General features: G+C 44.2%; 1 protein-coding gene across 1 annotated transcript in view; it reads right to left on the bottom strand.

Annotated features, from left to right (window-relative positions):
- PAG1 (phosphoprotein membrane anchor with glycosphingolipid microdomains 1) overlaps nt 1-15,117 on the bottom strand; it is a 106,525-nt gene extending 91,408 nt beyond the window's left edge. The window contains exon 1 of the mRNA XM_042839895.1: nt 15,095-15,117. The gene's annotated coding sequence lies outside the window, so the exon portion shown is untranslated. The remainder of the gene's footprint in view (nt 1-15,094) is intronic.
- Nucleotides 15,118-16,120: the final 1,003 nt, after the last annotated feature.

The following is a 16,120-nucleotide window of genomic DNA, read 5'->3' as shown; positions in this document are numbered from 1 at the left end:
ATCAGTGCTACCCACTTTCTGATATGCTCGCAGTTTATCACTTAGTTTTACACTGCACTCTCTGCTCTTCAAAGTCCTTTTAAGATCTTGGTATTCAGTTTGTGTGTGACCCAACACAGTTCAGTTGTTTTCTGTTGGATTCATTAGAGGCAGATATCCTTATGCTTTGTAGTCTGAATAACTCTTCTGTGCTTTTAGCAGATCACTCTTTCAGCCTGCTTATGTTCTGATGCAGATGCCTCACATGACTTACACAATGTGCCCAAGCAGCCTCCCATGTCAAGCCTGAGGATATTAATTTTCTCCCTCCCGACATCATTCCGTTTTCAACTAGTTTCTTTTTATTTGTGTGTGGAAAGGTATTTCAGTTTCTAAAAAGCCCTCAAAGCTAAAAGATGGATATGCAAGCACTGTATCTCAGACCTTTTCTGAGACTCTTTGAAGTGTTGGTGTGTATTTCCATTGTAGAACAAAAAGCAATTTTTCCTAAGGGTAACACAAGTGTAATTCTTGAGTTTGCTTCTCATATCATATGTGCAGTAACGAGGCAAATAAAACATAACAAAAAAAATCCAATTTCTTTTCTTACTATCTTCAGATATCAGCATCACTTAACAATTTACAGCAATAAAGAGAGGGAAACATCATTAAACTTCTCAACTTTAGGAGTGTACCTTTTTTTAAATCACTGAAACTAAAACCAAACCTCATTCTTGTATAATAAAAAAGCAAATGTAGCACCAAATGTCATTTCACACAATCAGCCACCACTGCACACTGAGTTTATACGCATAATCCCTTTCAAGCCACAGCAGAGCATCAAAATGCAAATCCCAAAGTGTTAAGAAATCCACATTTTAGTTATCATGGAAATAAATATCCTCAACAGCTATTGCTCACGTATACTTTGGCTCGTCAACCTTTGCAGCTTTAAAAAAACCAAACAAACAAAAAAACCCAACCAATAAGATTACTTTCTTAACCATTCTAAACATGTTAAAATGACTTCAAATGCCATATAAGCTCCAATCCTGCTGAACATTACTTCTTCCTGCACCTCAGGCTGTAGGCACCAAAACCAAAGAACTATACCTATTTTCTTTAGGAAGAAAAGTCTGTCCCTCTGTTGGTTAAACTTGTTCCAACTCAAGTCCACATCCACTCTGCAGTTCAGATCTTGATGAGAAAGGAAATGTCTCCCATTTTGTCACTCATGAAGGTCTAAGCCACCAGGTTACAATATGCAGTTGTTACTCTTTCAAAGTCTCTGATATTACAAGTACATCCAGAACTGAAATAATTCTTGTGCAAGCATTTAATTTGAAGAGAACTCAGTAAAGGCTTAAATTACATGCTTTTCTAAAATGGCAACTCTCCTTCTCCTTCAGGAAAATCAAACACCTCATGTTAAGACTGCACCTCTTCTACCTCAAACAACTTTATCCCTGACCTGCAAAGCCTTCCACAGTCACCAAGGATCACGCTTGAACAATCCTATTTACACTGAGAAGACAGCACTGATATATCCCAGATCAGTCCCTTTGCAAACTTTGACAATTCCAATTTAGGAAATAAATTAATATGAAAAAAAATATGCTTCAGTCTTCATTCTGCAGGAGGACAGTCAGAGGATTAAAACAAATTGGAAATCAATAGTTAAAGGGAAACTCCACTGCTGCTGCCCTACTGACAAAGATTAAAGCTATGCCTGAAATTAATATAAAATTAGCTTGCAAAACAAGATGAGAAAGCTAAGGTCACCGATAATGGTTCCATTGCTTCCACTTGCATAAAAAGCTGCGCATTTCGAGTGTTTTGTTTCCAGGCTGCCGTTAGCTCTGTCAGAACGAAGAAACAAACTCAGTGGCACACCTTTGTGCTTTACAACAAAAACACTCTCCGTAGGCCTGTATTGATAAAAGCCTCCTGCCTTGCATCTTGGCTATGATACTGCTTACGGGCTATCAGCATGACAGCCAAGCTCACCACCTAGTTTGTCATTCCATGGAAACAAATGTGACATGATGCTGGCTGCACAAATACAGCTACTATGAACTGGGCTTTAAAGAAAAAAGAAATCCGTAGAAAAAGCCATACAAGTGAATTGCACAATAAACATTATTTGTCTAACATTCAGAGACTCGAGTCACTGCTAAGAATGAGATTTCTGCTTATTTTTTCACATCTGTGGTCATAGCAGAATGAAAAAATTCTTTTGTATACGTCCTGCAGGAACAGGAGAAAATGACAAACAGCTCTCCTGCTGAACAAACCAGTGTACATAAGCAAGAGTTTCTGTTTTAAAAATGGAGGCTGAAAAAGCAGAACTGAACTGAGAAGCAGACATGAGGTACCCAGAATGTACTGATAACCTTCTCTGAGCAAGTGGAGAACTATCTTCAAGTTCTTTAAAGGACAAAACAGGGAACTGTTATTGAAGATCAGGCTCTCTTTAAAAATGTTCTGTCTGCATGGAAGATGGCATGGAGGTGGTCCTGCCACCTCCAGCACAGCTGCTTTCAAGTGCAGTTGGTCTGGTCACACGATCACAGGATGGATGAAGGTGGCAGGGGCCTCTGGGTCCTTCTGGCTCAACCCCTGCTCAAGCAGGGACACCCAGCATAGGGGGCCCATGGCCACGTCCACACAGCTAATGAAGACCTCCAAGGAGACTCCACAGCTTCTCTATACCAGTCTCCCAGTAAAGAAGTGCTTCCCGGTGGTCAGAGAGAGCCTCCTGTGTTCCAGTTTGTGCCCACTGCCTCTTGTCCTGGCACTGGGTACCACTGAATAGAGCCTGGCTGCATCCTCTTGGCACCCTCCCTTCAGGAGTGTCTTTTTAGGACTCTGATGCGATCCCTGACGAGCCTTCTCCAAGATGAACAGGTCTCGTTCTCTCAGCCTCCCCTCACAGGAGGGGTGCTCCCCAGACCCTTAATCATCTTCACAGCCTTTCACTAGACTCTTTCTCCCCAGCATATTCAGATCTCTCTTGTACTGGGGAGCTCAGAACTGGACACATTACTCCAGGGTGTGGCCTCATGAGAGCTGAGCAGAAGGGAAGCCTTGACCTGTTCACAACACTTGGCAGAATGCAGCCAGGATACCAATTCTTAGTCACTAAGGCACACTGCAGGCTCATGCTCAGTACAGTGCTCACCAGAACTCCCAGGTCCTCTTCTGCAAAACTGCTTTCCAGCTGGTGCCTGGGGCTGTTCCTCCCCAGATACAGAACTCTGCACCTTCCCTTGTTGCCAAGTCATTCCCACTTGTTTAAATGTTGGATGTGTGACAACACCTGGCTACTCTCCATAACACAGCCAAAGCTGATGTCCTGTGGACACCGTGATGACCAGCTGGGGCCAGCTGCAGACTCACCAGAAGCCAGGCTTCTCTCTCCCAGTATAAACTACCCATAGTCCTAAATCCCATGTTAACTACATCCACCTGCAAGATCAACTTGCAACATCAACATCCCCTAATTCAAAGTTTGGTACACATCAAATCACTGGGCCATGCTTTTGGAGGCTAACCTCTTCCTTCATCAGATCCCCTCTGCTGCCAGGGTTAAGTGAAAAAAATCCATAAGGGGTGATTTGAAAGAGTGAGGAAAAGGCAAGTTTAAATATGCAGTGCACATCTTCAGCATGTCTCTGCATTCAGACTGAAACAACAGTTGCAAGGAGAGAAAGCAACACTGCAATTCTCTCTTCCATGGTAGTCCCACCCTTAGTATACAATTGACTTATGGGTTCCTACCCATATAAAATCAGGATGATGCAGATACACACGAGGGTGCAGTAGCGAGGTGTTTAAGAAGTATGAATCTCTTACTTCTCATCATTTATCTACACCAATCTTCACATTTATTTTTCTGAAGTCAATCTTTATAACCTACTGACAAACTGCAGGGTGCATTATTTTTATTCAACGAACATTTCAGAGTTAGACCTCAGAAAACTGATTACTCTACTGACAGATAGCTTAAGCACAGACACTAATGAGTGTTTGGTTTTTGTCTCTATTACTCTTGATTTCAGTGAAAGGAAGCCTTTTCTGTTTGAAGCTGATACTTTTTTTGGAGCATTAGTGTAATTAAATACACAGGCTAATATACAATACAGAAAATACTACTGCTCAGTGGAACAAGAGCATGCCTCTTGCAGTGTGGAACACAGAAACTGCAAAGCCTTGGAAGTTCTCACTCTGTGGAATTACAGCGCTTCCAAATTTTAATTTCCGTCCTGTTCTGAAAACAAGTTTTCAGAAAATGTTTGTAACTGTCTACCCTGAATAAAATATTCTTGATTGTTGATCAAAACTGATAACTGCTGCTAATTTTACTGCTGTCCAATTTCAGTAACTCCCACAACTGGGAGAAGCAAAGAGGTGACAAAAGCCAACCCAGCAATTCCAGGCTCCCAGACAACCAAGCATGAGGCCCATGACACCAAGGCTCACTAGTCCAGGCAATTCCAACCAGCTCCTCACACTGTGACAGCTCTGGTACTTCCAGGCCCTGCATTCCATGGCTGGCAACACAACTCCCAGGTCACTTCCCTCCAGAAATAAAAGCAGAGAGGATCGAGTTGCTGCAACTCTACCTTGCCAACATCTCTGGAGTTGCTGAAAGCCAGGCAGTTCTGGCAAGGCTACCCTTGTCTGCTGGTTGTCCAAACAAGAGCTTGAAGGCCCATCGTGTGTTTCACAGGCTGGATCTCTCCTGCCAGCTCACCCCAGCTGTTTCTGGAAACTGTCAACTGAAACTGCTGATGCTAGTGTGTCCACGAATGAAATGCACCACATAGCTCATGTACCATGTCTGAATGCTGACGAAACACTGAGTTGTTGGCTATCTGCCTGCTGTAAACAATTTAGCTAATTTACTCACAATAACTACTTCTCATTTGGAAGGGAAAAATCAATCTTCTGCTTGTAGGCTGGTTTGCTTTCTCCAGCACTTCTCTAGGACTGTGTCGCCAGACTTTCTCAGGAAGATGCCACCAGTCATCTGGAAACCAACATCCATCAGCTCATACTAACTGATTAGAGCTCACACTAACACACTCTCATGACCAGATACAGACATCCCTTTTTCCAATACAAGTTATCTGTTAATACAAATCAGCTCCTCAGGTACAGGCTGCTCAGAAATGAGACAGACTTGTTAAACAAATTAAAGGTGAACTCTCAAGTGAGGAAGGGCTTCAGGGTTAACTCACACAAATCAAAATATACAACTAATACTGAAATATAAATCAAGTGTACGAAGTGAAATCTTAATGTTGAGAATGGAAAGAAAAATTAATTCGTGCTTTCACTTCAGTCAATAACATTGACTGGAACAGCAATTTAAAAGATTGGACAGACTGTCCACTAAGATACTCTTGAAGACTGATTTGCCATACTGCTGTGCCATACCTCCACATAATTAGTGCAAAACCCTTTCCCAGTATATTGGCAAATTCCATACCCTTAATTGCTAGTTGTATCTTGCTCCAAACCAGCTACATGGGCAACACTAAAAGATGTTGATAGGTATGCATGCCATTTGAATACCACAGAAACAGCAGAGAGAAAAAACAAATAGGAATGAAAATCACATGAAAAAAAAATAATACACTGCATTAATAGATAACATTTAAGTACAGATTCATTACAGGTGGTCTATACTGTTTACCTAAGCTCCCATGCATGATGTTACATGCCACTACTCCCCAGTGCAATTAATTAATCACCACAGGAAAGCTCTGTGACAAGCACATCACTAGAGTCACGAAATGGAGGTCACTGTACCAGCCAATAAATGACACATTAAAAAAGAAAAAAAAGGCAGAAAATATTCTTTATATTTTCCACTTAAATATGAACATGAGGGATTTATCTTACTAATCTGTGGCTGGCAGTGTTGGGGCTATGTGGAGCCGCAGAGACAAATGTTTAATTTCCATCCCCCCCCTCCAGCCACATCAAGGTAGGAAAGAAGAGAGCTTCTGTCACTTCTGAGCTGATTACTGCAACACAGCCATTATTTTCCTGCCATAACTAGGACAGCCAATTAAGATGGCCAAGATGGTACAAACCGTATCTTTTTACAGCATTCTCATCTGTATTTTATATTTTGCCTGCCCTTTTACAATTCTACATTTCTATCCTAGCAGCGCGTTGAGGAGGGCAAAGGAACTGCACAAGCAACTTTGTCCAAATCTCAGCCTACCCAGACTGACTAAGCACTAAGTCACAATTAGATATTCTGGGGCAAGTGCTCTTTCTTACAAAAACGTACTAAAAATGAGGCAACAGTTTGACAGTATCTCAAAGTGCGAAACAGAATACACAGATTCAGTTTGGCCTTTATCTGTATTCCTCTCCTTTTTCCTCAGGCAAGCAAATCTATAAAGCTTCTCATCTAATGCGTTAGATTAATAAATGATGAAGCTACAAACAGCAGAGTCCCAACCTCCTATGAAGTGAGCTCAATTATTTTGCCTTTAATAAGAATAAAGGAAAATGAAATTAATTTAATCTCTGTAATTGCCATGCTAAATGACACAATCTTGCCTATTATAACAGATAAAAACAATATATTTACATTGACCAAATATCATCATAAGAAATCTAATTTAACTCTGAACAATATTCTATGATGTATTAGGTACCATCCTTGGGAACGTACGTGCCAAATGCTGCAGCAGAAGACAGGGCAAGCCACGCTTTCATCCAATACTTGGCTTTGGATCAGAGGTACTTTTTAACTACGCTCAGTGTTCAAAAGGAAAGCAAAATTATAATTAGAAATGTGCTTCACGGACATTCTTAATTAAAGTAGTGTGGAGCTATATGTTTTCTTAGAGTTCCAATAGTAATAGCATTGGTCCGTGCACTCTACCAGAAGGAAAAGCAGCAATTGTTTATTAAAGGAAGAATCTTTTCCAGGCTGTGTAATTTGCTAGGACACCGGCAGTGTGCCACTCCCTCGGGCTCATCTCTCAAACCAATGTGCCCAGGTGGCAGCAAGGTACAGGCACCACTGCTTCCACGCAGCCCTCAATTCCAGATCTGTTTTTCTCCCTGCTGCTTTAACCAAATCCTGCACATCAGACCTCCTCAAACCATGGCCCTTATTTCACATTAATTCTCCCCCACAACGGCACAATCTGCAGGACTTTAGGTCACCTTCTCTTTCATTTTGAAATAATTTTTCTTAAAGGTGAGTAAGAAGGACAGTCAGCAGTATCCCAAACAAGATTTCTCCACAGCCCTGCCCCATGTCCTTTCGTGCAAGTCTTGAAAAAGCTTGCCTGAAGCAACCTAGGACTTTGCTTTGCCATTCCTGGTGGCTGCAACGCAGCGGTGACTCACAGCCATGTGACAACAAGCATATCCAGCTCTTTCTCTCCTTCAGTCCCTTCCAAACGATGAGCCCCTAATCCCTTTGGCTTCAGCTGTAAAATTCCCATTGATCGATAATTGATTTTCCACTGATGTAGAATCAGGCAACTTTTACTACATCACTATGCATTAACAGAAGAGAGCTCTGCTAATCCTTTATAAGCAAGCTTAATCTTTGGGTTTATAGAAGGAGCAAAGGCCGCCTTTTCTCCAATATCAGGAAGAATTTTTTTCTTATTTTATTTGACCAAAACCAGTACTTTTCAGAAGTCACCAGTCTGGATAGCACCACAGATGCACATTTCTGCCAGGTGAAAATGGAAGAACCTGAGCTATGAATTCTGAAGTCAAAAGCTGGTATCAACTCTCTGGTACTTTAGTCTAGTCCATAAAACGTGTTCTCATTCAGAAACAGCAGGACTGACAAAGCCTTTACAGCATTCAACTTTCAATTAAACACGAGTAACATCTGAAAGCTCACATTAAAATAGCTGTAAGATTTGTTAGGGTTCTCTTACTTACATTATTTGAACATTTCTTGTACATTAGCTATAGTTAGGGCTATTGAACTGCAAGCAAATAGCTCCTACCAAGACTGCTACAGAACTTGGCTAGTATCTCTAAAGCAATAAAGTCATCAAAAAGATGAATTCATCTTACAATAGGATACCTTTTTCATTAAAATGAGATTTTCTTAGATAGTAATCAAATGTGCTTTATCAAGTCTATGGGTAGCAGAAAGGCTTTCCTTTTTATCACAGAAAAGTGAACTTATCATTATGCTTCAATGCCTGGTAAACAAGAGCTCAATCAAGTAAACCCCTATTCCACTGAGAGGCCACCACTCACAAAGACTTGTTCCATTGCAGTCTGTGCAAGGACACTCAAAAACACTAAAATCTTGACATATCAAGCCCAAATATAACAGTTGTAATTGGTACTGCACATCAAATAGCCCTTAATTTGACACCCTGCAGGGCACTAGATGCAAACATTTCACTGATTCAGCGATTCATCATAAGCACTGCTCCTACAATGGGATGAAAACAAGTCTTAAATAGAACAGCTAAGTGGTTCCTCTAAAATACTGAAATGCCACCTTCCTCCATAGGACAATAAAATGTTTCTCTGCTGTCATGTATTTCATTCCCCTGCTCAGGTGGGTGACCTTTTGAAAGAAGCATTGGAAGCTGACACACACCTTCATTAAAGCCCGCCTCTGTCTTCCCGTGTCTACAAGAACAATGAGCACGTGAGGGATGAAGTGAGAAATCCGAGGAGTAATTAAGAGATTTTGTTTCAGGGAGTTATCAATTATTTATGAGTAAATTCCCAGATGAACACATCCAAAGATGAACAGTTTTTAATACATTTCACTTCTGTACACATGGCACAACGCAATCAGACATGAGCTAAATTGAATGTCTGTTTGCGGTGTCAAATGGTGAGCAAATCTGGGCATCAGTATATACTGTTATGTATTTAAAGTACAAGAGTCTGCTAAATGTAAAGATCTTTCACAACATTCCTCCAACTCACAAATAAATCACTCTTTATATTATCTCTTATTCATCAAGATTGCAACAGAGAAAAATCTCATACTGAAAATCTTCTGTACTTACGCTAACATAGTTCTCTAAATAGCCTAATTTTCAAAATCTTATGAACATATCAGCCAGCTTTGAATGGAATTTTATTCCACAATGGAATGAAATGAACCTGAACTGTTATCATTAAGAAAATACCAAGCTATGGTCTTTTTCTCCAAAACAGGGTTTAATGCTTTTCAAAACAAAACGTTTCACTTTTCTGTTTGTCAACTGCCTTTTTTAAACAGAAGATCCAAAGACTCTTTGTGATATGGGAAATACAAATGTATATATAAAATACCTCTCCCTGTGGTAGGAGGATTGGAACTTGATGATCCTTGGGATCCCTTCCAACCCAAGACATTTTATGATTCTGTGATACATGGTGGTCTTCCTCATGAATCAAGTAGTATGGAACCAAATCATTGCACACTCTAAAAATGCTTTCCACAGCGAGTTGATGATCTATTTAAATGTGCTGTCACTGCAAACAGTCATCCTGGAAGTCTAGAAATGAAAAACGAACTTGCTGTCGCACCTTCAGGTTTGCAGAACTGTTCTTTCAACTGTTCTTTCAACTCCTCCTTCACAGACATTCCAACCAACACAATGCTGACAGTGTCACCAAGGCTGCTGCAGTCATCATTCAGTGCACACAGCAGATGTCAAGATGGCTTCAGGGCCACCTTTCGCACAGAATTCAAGTCCTTCATGAAACAAGGCTTCAGGCACAGCCAGATGTGCCCTGCAGAACGAGCCTCCCCAGCATCACGCTACTGCATGCCACGTGTAGCTGCCTCACAAGCAGCAGCCCTGCAGACACTGAGTGGAGAGGCCTCACGCAAGTCACACCAAGTGGGGACAGGGCTCTTGTGGTGCAACCTGGTTTCAGACTCTGAGCCGTGTGGCCACTGAGGGGGAGGCATGCAGGAACACTGCAGGTTCTTCAACCCAAGAGTCATCTGCAAGCTGCCTTCCAAGGGGATGACTGTGGGAACAAGCTCATCAAAAACACACTCTAGAGCAAGTATTTTCTTACTCTCTCACAGAACTGCAGACGAGATAGGTCTACCATGTGCTCTCCACCTCTCCTGTTTACATCAGCACTTCAACAATTCCAGGAGTAACGTCCACTCGTCCTACCCTAGCTAGACTAAACTTGTCCAGTACCAAGAAGAAAACCACTTAGAAATTCGTTTTAGGTTTGTTTGCAGTAGATTAGAGTGTTTGTTATGTATTTGGATGAAAGAAGCACATTAAGTACATCTATATTTACTTCAGTACAGTGTAGCTCTTGAAGTTAGATGAAAAGATTTATACTGGCCAAGCTAGTTTATTTATCAACATAAGCTATGTTCTCAAAGGTTCATCTTCATCATGTTTACATGAAAGTAGACAGAATTTTTCAAGGGTTGTATCACATTCTGAGAACTGGAAAGGGACAAAAGAAACTTCTGTGAGAACTGTAACATCAATGAGCAGTGTAAGAACAGTTCCTACCATTTCCAGTTATTTATGGTGGGTGAGAAAAATCTTTCCCACATGGAGCAATTCCTCCCCTCTCTGCAGACTTATCAACAGCCAGAAGATTCAGTGGATGATCAACCATTATGCACCTAAGCTTAGATAATGGTAACTTTCATTCTTACACTGTAACACCAAAAACTAAAAGTTAATCACACCTGAAACACAAGAGTTTATGCAAATATAGTTTCCCAAGTATCTAAAAAACAAAATTAAAAACCCCTTTTCTTAAATAAGAACAATTAAGGGCTTTCCATACTGAAGAAGAGCTCTTGGTTACTGTTAGAATCATAGAATCACAAGGTTGGAAACAACCTATAAGATCATCTAGTCCAACTGTCTTCTCATTACCATTGCTACCACAAGCTACTGAACCATATCTCACAGCTCCTCATCCAAACAAGCGAAGCATTCGGAAGCATAGAAAAAATCGGTGCACTAACCACAACCAAACCCAGCTGTCTAAGTCCCAGTTATTGCCAACAGGACCCCAAACATGACTCTATATTTTAATACAGAAATTTTATCCCTGAGTTATGTAAATATTTAAATGACATTTATGGACAGTATCATTCCTCACGAGTTTATACTTTCCCACGGAAGACTTCGATCGCAATTAACAATGCTGATCTTTATCCTCCACACTGACTGTTCATTCATCCTTTCTAAAACGAACACTGCTTACATACGACCCAAGAGGGCTGTAACAAGGCAGTATTTATCTGCCCTAGCAATCTACCATCACTGTTTTAATTAAACCTTGGTTACACCACATTCACAAAATGAAGAAATGCCTCCTCCCCCTCATTTTCACCTGGCTACTCGGTAGCCTGATGCAGGAGCTGCTATGAGGACTTCATGTAACTAGCTGCCCCTAAACTGTGCCACTTTATTGGGCCATAGGAAACTGTGTTCCTTCTCAAAGAGGGGTACGCTCCTTGTCAAATTTGACTGATGCTCTTGGCTTGGGCACCACGGTTTGCTCAAGTAACTGTGGAGACAGTGTTGTAAAAAAATGCTTTCCCACTAAAGAAAAGCACAGTCAAACTGTGTGGGGGGTTTGCAGCATATGCTCTCAAGCACGGCACTGAGCACCTGGAAGTTCCTGCTGATCGGAGTCCATGAGCAGCTCGTACAATGCAGTGCTGCCTGCCCAGCATACAGGGTTCTGGGAGGCCCAGGGATGTGTCATGTGTGCTCATGGGAGACCTGCACAGAGTCCCTGGCATGGCACAGCCACTCAGTGAGAGACACTACTAGGATGGAGATGGACAATAGTAACTGAAGATATCTGCAGCAACTGCACCAGACTCTTAAGGCTGCAGCTGCTGTATCCATGCACCTCTACAGGGCTTCCACAAGTCCTCATGAGCAGAGCGGTTTCCAAGCCTAGAACTCACTGCTGGTTGCATTACACAAAATGAGCATGCAGTGCTCCCCATTCCATATGTTGGCCAGCGTAAGCCACAGCTGATTGTGGTGCTCACTGAAAGTACCAGACCATTCAACTCCTCACAGCCTCACCTTGAGCACTGGGTGCAGGTTTGGGTGCCACAACATAAGACATAAAACTATTAAGAGACTGTCCAAAGGAGGGCTACAAAGATGGTGATGAGTCAAAAGGGTAAGGCGTATGAGGAGCAGCTGAGGTCCCTGTGTGCGCTCAGCGCAGAGCAGAGGAGCTGAGGGGAGGCCTGATGGCGGCTGCAGCTCCTCACAGGGAGCAGAGGGGCAGCGCTGAGCTCTGCTCTGTGTGACAGCGACAGGGCCCGAGGGAACGGGGAGCTGCGTCAGGGGTCAGGGACAGGGTCTGCACCTGGGGGCGGTGGGCATGGAACGGGCTGCACAGGGCAGTGGGCACAGCCTGAGTGCTGGAGTTCAGGGAGCGTTTGGACACTGCTCTCAGACATAGGGTTGGGATTTTTAGTGGTGCTGTGTAGAGTTGGGAATTGGACTCAGTGACCCTTGAGCTCAAGAGTCTACAACTCTATGATATAAACATTTAGAAACCTGTGGTCTTGCCAGAAGAAGAAGCTGCCCTGAACTTCCTCCCTGACCACAGCAGTTGTTTGTAGCACTACTATGCACATAAAGACTGCAACGGAAGGCACTAAGACAGCCCTTGCATGCTCAGGACATGAGGACGAGCATCAAGCAGCCATAGCCTTGTGACCAATCTCATTTAGCAGGGCCACAGCCATTCATCCCACAAACATTTCCACTTGAGGGGAGCCACAGGTTGGTGACCCACAGATCAGTGATGGCTCCTGACCACAGTGGGGCTCAGGGGCACTGAGGATGAGCTGTTGGCCCCTCAGCACTGCACATCCCAGTAATGAAATCTGCAGGGTTCTCAACACCTGGAAGCAGAAGCATCACTGCAGGAGCCTGGATAATGCTGTTTGAGTGATTTATGGTTTCAATTAAATGTTAAACAATGTCTTTGAGCCTAGTTGGTCTATTAATCTTATTCTTGCATTGCATTTTGCTGTTACAAATGATAGTGTTGGTACTACTTTGAAAAAGCCCTTCCATTTTCCATTCTCCCGTACTGGAAAGAGGAGGGCTGTGTCCTGTTTCACCTACTGAGCTCTCCAGCACTTTACCAGCACCATCAACGAGCTTATAAACAGATTTAACTCCATTGTGTGCCAGTGAAGTCAGCCTCGGGAAAGAGCCTTCATTAACGAAATGCCACTGCACAGCCAGCAAAGAAAACTCAATGCGTTTCCTGTGGATTCCTCGGCATAGTGCTTCTTAAAATGCAAATTAGGTTGAGGCTATTGAGCATTCCTTATTTCGGACTTGAAATCCAGTTGCCACTTTCTGATCAATGTAACTTTAATAGTAGGATAATTTTAGAGAGTAGTTCTGGAGTAGCAGCCATTTGCATAGAATGCATGACCTAAAGGCAAGTTCAAAAGCCTGGCAATGAGGGTTTTGAGGAGCAGCGCCTTAAAATCTGTTCCTCACTATGTGACATTTCACACAAGGAACTTAGTAAGAGATAGGTGTGCTTGTGGAGGGCCACATCCCACAACCTTTACTCACTGTGCTGCCTTCAAATCAGTTTCTCTTTCAGAAGTTGCAGATCCTCACTGCTGACCTGAATATTGATTTTATGTTAATAAAATGCTGTGTTGAAATACTGGTTAAAGATAAAGCCGCTTCTGTATTTTTGGCCTGCAAAAAGCTGCACATACTGTGCTCACTATTGTTTTTCAACAGGAGCAAAAGACTCTCCCCTTACACAAGATGCTCTACAGGCTGCGGAATGCGGCCCTTGTTACAGAAGCTCACAGCTGAATGAATCCCTTTCCCAGTGAAAGGGGGCACTTTTGCTACAACTTAGCTGCACATCTAACATACAGGGATACTCATCAGGATACAATTTTAAAGATGCAGAATAAGAAACCCAGCAATTTGATATTTCTGCTTCTGCACTGTCTATGGGAAACAGACACAACAACGAAGTACTTCCAAATACATGCCTGATATCTTCAGCAGTGCTTCTGCACAGCCCCTGAATGAACGCAGCTCCAATCATGACTTATCTACAGCAGAGGCAGATTTCAAGAGGACTTGCTGCCGGTTTAACACAGCACTTTTTTTTCCTTCTTCTTCTTTTTAGCTTAATATAATAAAATAAGAACTCCAGATAAAAGTTAATCGAGCCTGTCTGCTAGGAGGAGGAAAAAAATCTTTCCTGCCTGAATGTTATCTCTGCTCTTTCTCTCACACACTTTTTCTGCATTTGTTGCTTAATGGCTCGGTATTATTTCAAAGTCCATTCCTTTTACAAATGTAATCAACTCAAGTACTCAGCACCACAGATGATGTATCACGCTGCTTAAAACCAAATCTCTGAGGGACAGATTAGAAAGAAAGGTTAAAGAGCTGTATCGTTCAGAGCATTACAGCTCAGACACCTATAAATCACTGGGTTTGTTTATTTAGATAATCGGGTCCATCAGCGCGTGTAACGCTGCACAACTTTCCGCCACGACCGCGCGCCGGGCTCTTCTATGTCAGAAGCACTGAGGGAAAGAGATGCTCCAAGCGGCAGCCAGGGCGATCCGCTCGGACCCGCTGCCGCTCGCAGCACTCTCCCACGCTCTGAACGGCAGCCCCTGCCGTTCTCATCCTCTCCAAGAGTTCCGAAGACGAGAAGCAGATGCCACCGCGCAACAAACTACACTGTCACCACGTAACGGGATGTGAATGGAAACGCAGCTCGGGGCCGGCTGGCAGCAGCCCCAGCCCGCCGAGCCGCAGCGCAGCCCGCGCCGCGCTCCTCCCGCAGCCCGCGCCGCGCTGCACCTGCGGCCGCCGCCGGACCGACCCCGGCACCAAATGGCCGCCGGGTGGGGGCAGATGGGGGAGCGCGGCCGGACCGGGACAGTCGGCGGTACGTCCCGAGCCCCGCAGCCACCAGCCGAGCCCAGCGGCCACCAGCCGAGCCCCGCGGCCGCGAAGCCCCGCGCAGCGCCCCGCGTACACACATACACACACGTAAACACACATACATGCACATACACACACATTCACACAGGCAGACGCAGCAACTTCGCGCACCGCCCCCAACTCACCGGCAGGCGCCGGCCCCGCGGCGGGGCGCGCCCCGGCTGCCGCCTCCCGCCGAGCGCTGCCCGCCGAGCGCAGCCCGCAGGGGCCGGGCAGCGGCGAGGGAGGAGCAGCAGCAAGTTGCGGCGCGCGGCTCTCTCCTCCCTCCTCCTTCTCTCCTCCTCCTTCGCCCGGGGGAGGCGGAGGAGAAGCGCCGAGCGATGTCCGCGGAGAGTGCGCATGTCCCCGGGCCCCTGCGCGCCGCGCACCGCAGCGCTGCTCTGCGGAGGCTGCGCGGGGCACGGCCCCCTGCGGGGCCGGGGGCGCGGGCACGGCAGCTCCGGGCTGTCAGAGCTGCCTCCGGGCTGCCCCGCTGCTCCGCGGTGTGGCTGAGGGGGCTCCGGGGGCCGGTTTGGAAAAGGAGGGCAAGGAGGAATGCACGCTGCCTGTCCTCCTTCATTTCCTTTTCTTCTTCTTTTTTTAATTCCAGCATGACTAATAGGGACAGGTACTATGATAAAAGGGACATCCGGATCGTTACGGGTGGCTTTTTGGTGTAACAAGGTCTTTAGGTGAAAGGGATAACCAGCTTCTCCATCACGCAGGGAAGCACGAGGGCCGAGGTACAGTAACAGCAAAGGCAGGAAAAGCTGCAAAGGCAAATGCCTAACTTAGATCTCTGGAGAATTTTTTAGAGAAATTGCACAATTGCTGTATGTTACCACCCACATGGGAGGACTGGGCTGACACTCAGTGAGGTTCTTACTTCCTGAGAACACACTCAAACCCCATACTCTGTTTTGCAGTAACATGTACGTATGTCACATCTGTGGTCTGCTCCAGGTCTGACATTTGATGCTTACCTATGCAGGAAGGTGGTTTCTGGTTGGTCGCTTTTGGTTTGCTTTTTAAAAAATAATTAAAACAATACCAATACAGCAGCACCATCAGCATTTTCATCATGATTTTTGACAAGGTTATGTCTCAGTGTATCATCTCCATGTACATCCATACAATGAATCCTCTGGGCTCATCCTTTCTCCACGTCATTT

Source organism: Centrocercus urophasianus, unplaced genomic scaffold, assembly GCF_019232065.1.
Source record: "Centrocercus urophasianus isolate 14NV4802_14NV808 unplaced genomic scaffold, USGS_Curo_1.0 seq_11, whole genome shotgun sequence".
NCBI classification, from domain to species: Eukaryota; Metazoa; Chordata; class Aves; order Galliformes; family Phasianidae; genus Centrocercus; species Centrocercus urophasianus.
This window is presented reverse-complemented; position numbering and strand designations above follow the sequence as displayed.